The sequence below is a fragment of the Callorhinus ursinus genome, unplaced genomic scaffold (genome assembly GCF_003265705.2).
Source record: "Callorhinus ursinus isolate GAN/ISIS: 27379988/994484 unplaced genomic scaffold, GSC_fseal_2.0 scaffold3, whole genome shotgun sequence".
Classification (NCBI taxonomy): Eukaryota; Metazoa; Chordata; class Mammalia; order Carnivora; family Otariidae; genus Callorhinus; species Callorhinus ursinus.
Genome location: NW_027397065.1, coordinates 24,937,650 through 24,945,601, shown reverse-complemented (window position 1 = coordinate 24,945,601; position 7,952 = coordinate 24,937,650). Strand labels below are relative to the sequence as shown.

The window sequence follows — 7,952 nt, the reverse complement described above, 5'->3', positions numbered from 1 at the left end:
GAATGTGCTTTAGAGAACTGGATTAGAAAGAGAAGTCAGAGTAGGAAGACTCCATCTTTCAACCCTGATTTACTCCCTTCTGTTCCCACAGTTCCTGTCTTTGCTGTGATCCTCCCCAGGATGCCTTCTGGCGTTCCCAAGGAGAATATGCTCGAGGAGAACATTAATGTTACTTTTTTTCTGATAATTCTGGTTGTTATTTTCTGCCCCAATTTAGAGAGAATGGAATTCTCTTTGTATTCTTTAAAACAGTTCCCAGGCCCATGTCTCCTTAATCAGCAACAACCACTATACAGTAGCAATTTTTCCTTTGGTGTAAAGTTACTTCATAGAACAGCCATTGAGGTAAAGCCAAATATTAAAATGCGAGGACCCTAGGGCTTTAAGAGGTCTTCTAATTTATTCCTCTGACTTCAGGTATGAATACACAATCCATCACAAAGGAGACTCTCCTAGGTTTCAAGATTTTAGGGAAAAAAAAAATCCAATCTCCTCTGTCAACTGATTTCCAACTTCATACAACTTGCTATGCTGTTTCCTGGTGTGACGGTGGTGGCGCGGTTTAGCTGGGCTTAATGAAGTTAGACTTGTTCTGTTCCTTGACAATCTCTTATTAGAATAATAATTAGAGGATTATTATAGATAGGATAACCTAATTATCTTTCAGCATTTACTTTTTTTTTTTTAAAGACTTTATTTTTATTTATTTGAGACAGAGAGAATAAGAGAGAGAGAGAGAGAGAGAGAGAGAGAGAGAGAGCGAGCACAGGAGAAGGGGGAGGGTCAGAGGGAGAAGTAGACTCCCTGCCGAGCAGGGAGCCCGATGCGGGACTCCATCCAGGGACTCCAGGATCATGACCTGAGCCGAAGGCAGTCGCCTAACCAACTGAGCCACCCAGGCGCCCTCAGCATTTACTTCTTAACTCAGTTTCTTGATGCTCAGAAATCATGCTTGTCCACTCTTCATTTGGTTAGTGCCTTCTGATCTGTCTCTACACTGTCCTCAACCATCTTTGGGCACTGCCGGAAGGAACAGTGTAGATGGCTCTAGTAACTCGATACGGAAGTATGGATGAATTTGCCACTGCACTTTCCTGCTTGTGAGGAATTCCAACTTCACCCTTGTCTTCCATGTATCCAGCCTCCTAATGTTGGCCCCACAGACCTGTTGAAGTCAAGTTGCAAACTAGATTCAAACGTTATGATCACAAGTGAATTAACTGATCCCTCTTCTGTGTTCCCGTGGCTCTCTATGCTTACTTCTATTAGGTGACATGTTTTTAGATACATATCTGTTTCTTATACATATTAAAATACAAACAGTGGAGAACAGGAACCAAGAGATTGCCTGTCTAGAATAAATGCTCAATAAATGTGAAAAAGCAAAGGATGCAAGGAAGAAGGGAAATTAGTTTAGAACTGGAGGAGTTCACAAAAAAGATCAAGTCTGGCCATATTTTACAAAGAAGGAAAGTCAGACAATAACAAATGAAGTGAACCAAAGCCACATGCCTATTAGTGAGAGGCTGTCTGGGGCATTTATGTATTCAAGGGCACCCCGTATCCATTCCCCAAGGCACTTGGTAAGAACACTCCGACCTTAGATCCTTAGTCATCTGTTTAAACTCTTAGGGAAAAAGGAGCTTTTCTGTCTGGCAGCCTTGAGCCTGGGAAGATTCAGGACAGGGGCTGTTGGCACCCATTGTACACCATTTGGAGCCTGAGAATAAAGGCAACACAGAGCAAACAAAAGCTTGAAAGGTGAAGAGAGACTGGGTACATTGATGCTTTTTACACCCCAGTCAAAACAATCCTGTAGAACGAACACGTTTCCTTTTTTCACTTAAGTGTGACCTGCGCTTTCTGACTTGGTCCTAACTGAAATAGTGCAGTACTTGAACTAATAGGTCATCTAACTCGCAACCTGTGTTCTTCTCACTACCTAGGTACTGCCTGCCCCCTTCCCAATATAGTTTTCCTTTTTCATTATCAAGCAAAGAACAAATCAAAGGACAAATCTTCTCTAGCAATTCCACTCTGAATAGGAAGCTTGTAGCTTTTCTTTGCATGGCCCTGCATCTGACGGGTAGAAGGATTACCTCACCATCCCTATGTAGCTAGATCCCTATTTATCCATCCCCAAAACATGCTTGCTATTTAAAAAATAAAAGTACAAAGCTCTAATATTCCCAGAGCCTTCAGTCTCATTCCAAATGTGTTCCAATTTCTGTTTTTTCAGAGTTGAAAACCAGAACCCTAGGGAGCCCTGAGTTCTGGTGCATACATATGTATGACCTTATCAATGCAGAGGCAGAAATTCTATGCATCCAGAAAGCCCTGAGTCAGAGGTGGTTCCTAGACTGTTGTTGGAATTGATTTCCTCAGGCTGTTAAGATGACTTTTATAACCTTACTATTGTAGCAGAGAGGGTCTTATTTACTCAGTAACTGATCTAGTAGCTTTGTGGAAACAGCTCACACTCTCTTCCTGGGCTAGGCTGGTACCAGCTTAACTAAATCAGAGGGAAATCCCACATCCAGAAATCAGCACAGCACTCTGATCTATAGTTAATATTTCAAAAATAAAATACAATGAAGTCTGCTGAAGTTTTCTGCCAGGCCTGGGAGAAACTTGCACCCACAGAAGAGGAGAGATGTTAAGAATCAATTTACATTATGTCAGTTTATGATTTAAAAATATTTTATACTTTAAGATATAAGAATATTCATTCCAACACTAGACTGGCAAATGAATCACAAGAGCCTAAATCCCCATCAGTGGGAGCTAGTTAAATGAATTATGATACACACCTCAGTGGACTTCTATAGAGCTATTAAAATGAAGAAGGCTGGTCTCTATGACCTGAGATGAAATAATCTCTAGGACATCTTGAACGTGAAAAAAGCAAGGGGGCAGGAGAGTGTGTGCACAATCCAAGTATTCATGTTAAATGAAGGGAGAGGGAGCTCTGTCAATGTGCGTACACACACACACACACACACACACACACACACACACACACACACACTTTGATATGCAGAGAACATTCCGGGAAGGATTCACAAGAAAAGAGCATCAGAGGTGGCCTCAGGGAAGAGAACTGGAGTACTGGTGGGGAGAATAACTTTACAATATATTTCCTTTTGTACTATTTGAATTTGTGTTACCATGTCTTCACACTGCCTATTAAAATAAAAATAAAGAACAATATTCCAAGGTCTGACTTTGATTTAGAGTTTAACAATAAAAACATTAAGACTTTATATTCCTTTCTTCCTTTAAGGCAAAAGCAGGCCTTTTCCATCTTTGGTACTTACTTCTGAACAAATAGGATCCAGTATTTTTAGACTTTCTCCCTGGAGTCCAAAGCTCACTGTATTAAAGTAGCCGGGGAAATACAAAGGAGTTGGAGCCCAAGTTCTGTGTCCTAAATGTTTTTCAGTCATGCAGAAAGTAGCTTTTCCCCAGTAGTGCTGGTTAGAGCAGCAGGAACATGCACTGAGGTAATTTCTTCTTTCCTGCAGATTAAAGAAAGGGTTTAATCTTTCTCTTTCTCTCTCTCTCGCTTGCTCTCTCTCTCTCTCTGAGAAGGTTCTGTTGTTCTTTTCCTCAAAGTGAACACACATCTGAAAACAGCTCTAGTGCATTTCTGCTGGAAGGAGCAAGAAGCTATTAACAGCCGCACCTGAAGTGCTGTGAAAGCCCATTACCCCAGAAATAGTTTAAGGCAAGTTTGCAAAAACGTGTTCCCCCAGCATTATCATTCTTACCTGAAAGAATGTGGTTCCTATTTAGCAGGAGACAGATGTTCTTACCTCATTTCACTGAAAAACTAAAGTGAGGTAAATAAAGACAAAAAGTCTACCTCCTGAGAATTTGCTTTGCTTAATTTTGAATCACAGATTTTAGATGGGGTCATTTTTCTCTCTGCATACATCCCCCCCTGCCACCTCCTTTGAGGTCCTTAATGGCACCTGCCTGGAACTGTGGCTCTGAAATACCTAGTTTGAGCTTATTCCCAGACACGGTGGGACTGGATCAAACAGTGAACGGAAGGACCATGCCTAAGCCTTCGTCACTGGTGAAGCAATTTGCATAAACTCATCCCACAGCTGTTCCTTAGGCATAGAACTTAACTAGTGTCAGCGCCAGACAGACTCTTAACTGGTGACAAAACTATCTAAGTAGAAATTTATTTGTGTGGCTCTCTACTTGCTCTTCTCCTCCTCCTATCATCCTCACTAATGGTTGCAGGGCTCCAAAGGGCAAAAGATAAAGTTCAACTGTGCCCTAGCTAATGTTTAAAGGAGGACTCAGAGGGCTAAATATAGCTCAAGTTGAACCTTGCCTCATTCCCAAAAGATGTACAGTTCTCAGGAAGGTCATTTCCAACAGCAGTGTCAGAGATTTCTTCCATTTAGTATATGGGCAAGAAAATCATGAATCAAGACTGGAAGGTGTATTTGTCAAGCTTGAGAAGAAGGCGACAGCAGAAGAGCCCCCTATAAGCTCTATCCTGTCTGAACTATACTTCAGACATCAGAGGTAAGAAGGAATATCCTGTCATATACAATCAATATTAAAATTTGAGATCAAGAAAATAGTAAGATTTCTCTGTCTCCAGATCAGTGATTCCCAAATCTGGCTTCATGCCCATCTCATATGCCTGAGACTTTCCCCTAAAAGTTCTGATTAGGTGATACTGAGGGTGGGGCAGGGCGTGGGATCTGTACAGGGTTCTGCTGTGTAGCCTGAGCTGAACTTCAACTCTCTGTAGCTCTGGCTGAGGACCCTCAGCAGCTAGGACCACTTGATGCTCTCTCCCTGGTGACTTAGGAATGATCAGACAAGCCTGGAAATTTGCTACCTTCTGCACTCTATGGCACTTTCCTGAGTGCAGTATACTGTCTCATCATAGCCCTGCAGGGTAGGCAAGCCAGGATATCTATCTCCATTTTACAGATGAGAAAACTGAAGATCCAAGAGACTTGCCGAAGGTCAAAAGCATATTGAGTCAGAGACAGATCCGGAGTCCCAAACAAACCCTCTATAAATAGTTTCCCTCTAGCATTGTAGCTTCCTCTAGGCTTTGGGTCCAAGATGAGCTGCCTAGATGCTGGCAACCATTTTGCTTCCTAGGATCAAAGGAAAACGCATGAAATCCTGGCCAGAGCTAAAGAGGACAACCCTTTAATTGTCTAGATAAGGAAATTGAAGCACAGTGACTTGCCCAAAATTACATAGCCAGTTAGTGGCAAGAAAAATAAACAACAGTGGGATGACAGTTAATATAGACCAAAAGCAGAGCAAGATGGAGGGGAACTGTATATCTCCTGCTTGGGGTTTCAACAAAGTCGAAGTGATTACTGCACAGACAGCTGCTGTGTATTTGGAAGACTGCCCAGTGCATTGAGAAATGGACCATGGCAAGGGGTAGCCATACAAATCACTGAGGTCACCTTGATGGTCTTTATGAGTGTGCCAGCCAGTCTGTGACTATTTGTGTGTGTGTGTGCACGCTTGTGTGTGTTGTTTAGTTGCCAAGAGGATGTTCAAGCAAGCAGGAGCCTATAGACATTTAGCAAAGGTAAAAAACAAAAACAAAATATCTCCCTGGAAAGTGTTAGCATAATTACCCAGCCAGTCTGTTTCTTACCTGGAGGTAAATGCAGTCTCTACAATTCCTGTCAATTGTGACGATCATTCATGATGCAGAAGTGTGCAGGGAAGAGGTCGCCCCTCTCTCATTCCATCTAATTTCTCTAACCCTCTAGCATAGCTAGAGATGAACCCAACTCCTGTAAAACAGAAACAAACTTCAAATCCATGTCAGAGCCCGCCGGAGAGAATGATTTACAAACTGCCAGCAGAACACTGGTGTAAACAAGATAATGCACATTAATTCTCAGCGAGTCAATTAGCATTCAGTTATTCTGAACAGGGCCTGACCTTGATGCTTGAGGATCTGAAGAGAATGCAACCTGTAGCTTAAAGGAAAATGCCACCTTTTCCTCTCAAATTGGCAGGTCTCGAGGGTTCAAAGCCTCAAGAAGCACTCTTCCTCATAAAGACGCACAAAGGGACAAAACCTGTCTCAACACAACTCTTGTATTTCACAACTGATGTCTTTTTGCCTTTGAGGCCACAAACACTTTGATGACTCTCACCTTTGATCTAAATTTCTAAGGGATCTAAATTTTATGCTGCATTCCCGAGGCATCTTTCACTTCAAGTCATCTGAGGGTTTAAAAGGTCTTAAAATGAAGAACTGCACATATTTCTTTGGATATTTCTTCAATTGCTAATTCAAAGAAGAGTATCTGTTTGTAATTGTCATGCTTATTAGCATTATCTCTGTTTTCTGGGGGTATTTTCCTTGGATTTGGGGAAAGGATCAACCAGAGTCCCTCACAATGTTTTGCTACTCCAGGGTAATGAGTCAGATACTCTAAAAAGGTATGTGACCCAATGAGTACACTGGAGCAGAGCTTCCCAAAGTTGAACATGCACATAAATCTCCCAGGACCTTTCCAAAGGGAGATTAGCCCAAAGATACAGATGTAGTGAAAAGAAGGACCATATGCACCCCAATGTTCATAGCAGCAATGTCCGCATCAGCCAAACTGTGGAAAGAGCCGATATTTCCTTCAACAGACGAATGGATAAAGAAGATGTGGTCCACATATACAATGAATATTCCATTGTATTACTTTGTATTCCATTGTATTCCATTGTATTCCATTGTATTACTCAGCCATCAGAAAGGACGAATACCGAACTTTTACATCAACGTGGATGGGACTGGAGGGGATTATGCTAAGTGAAATAAGTTAAGCAGAGAAAAATAATATCATATGGTTTTACTCATGTGTGGAACATAAGGAACAGCAAGGAGGACCACAGGGGAAGGGAGGGAAATCAGAAGGGGACGAAACCAGAGAGGGACACTAACCATGAGAGACTCTGGACTCCAGGAAACAAACTGAGGGTTACAGACGGGAGGGGGTCGGGGATGGGGTAGCTGGGTGATGGGTATTAAGGAGGACACGTGTGGTGATGAGCACTGGGTGTTAAACACAATTAATGAATCACTGAACACTACATCAAAAACTCAGGATGTACCGTAGGGTGGCTAAATGAACATAATAAAAAAAGTAAAAAAAATAAAAAAATAAAGGGAGATTCTGATTCAGTAGATTTGGAGCGGAAGCTGAGATTCTACACATCTTACAAGCTCCCAGCTGATACGGATGCTGCTGGTCCAAGCGCCACACTGCATGGCACTACCTGAGGTACTTGTCTGAGGGGCTTCTTCCGTGACACAAGTAGTTCTTTTAAAAATGGGCCCTTTCACAATTTCAAGACTGTTATCTGTAACAGGAGGTGTTCACTAAACACTATTCCAGATGAAGGGCCTCAAACTTGTCCAGTTCAGACACCGTAGGCATACAGGCTTAGAGGAATGCCTCCAACACCAACCCTTTCATATCCAGGGGACCCGCATTTGAAATAAGTGTTTTGTTTTTTGTTGGTCGGTTTGCTTACTGTTCATTTGTTTTGCAGGGTTCATAGTTGTCCACTCTAGGGTAACTGGATGGAGACAAACCCAATTCTAAGGGTACTAATGGCCCTTGCTTCTGTTGGACTACCAAATGATAAAGAAAACACTGATGAAAACAGCAGATATAATAATATTCCTTCCCTCAGAGGTTGCAGGATCAATTGGCTGGGTCCTCAGTAAAGGCAAAAATACATTCTTTACTAGACACAGACAAGGCAGTTGCCCGCTGGGGATAAATCTGACTGGGAACCAGAACAGTGTTCTTCATGGAGTCCTTCTCTAATGCACTCAACAGACACTCCAGGCAACATGTTGCCTCTTCCACACCCCATCCTTCCCCAACACACACACACACACACACACACACACACACACACACACACACACACAC

The 7,952-nt window shown here is 42.2% G+C and overlaps 1 long non-coding RNA gene across 1 annotated transcript; it reads right to left on the bottom strand.

The window, feature by feature from the left end:
- Positions 1-1,699: 1,699 nt before the first annotated feature.
- LOC141371802 (uncharacterized) lies at positions 1,700-5,793 on the bottom strand. Its single transcript, XR_012377035.1, has 3 exons — positions 5,657-5,793; positions 3,318-3,518; positions 1,700-1,720 (listed from the first exon to the last, which is right to left on the bottom strand). It is a non-coding gene; the product is annotated as an uncharacterized lncRNA (long non-coding RNA).
- Between the last annotated feature and the right edge of the window lie 2,159 nt (positions 5,794-7,952).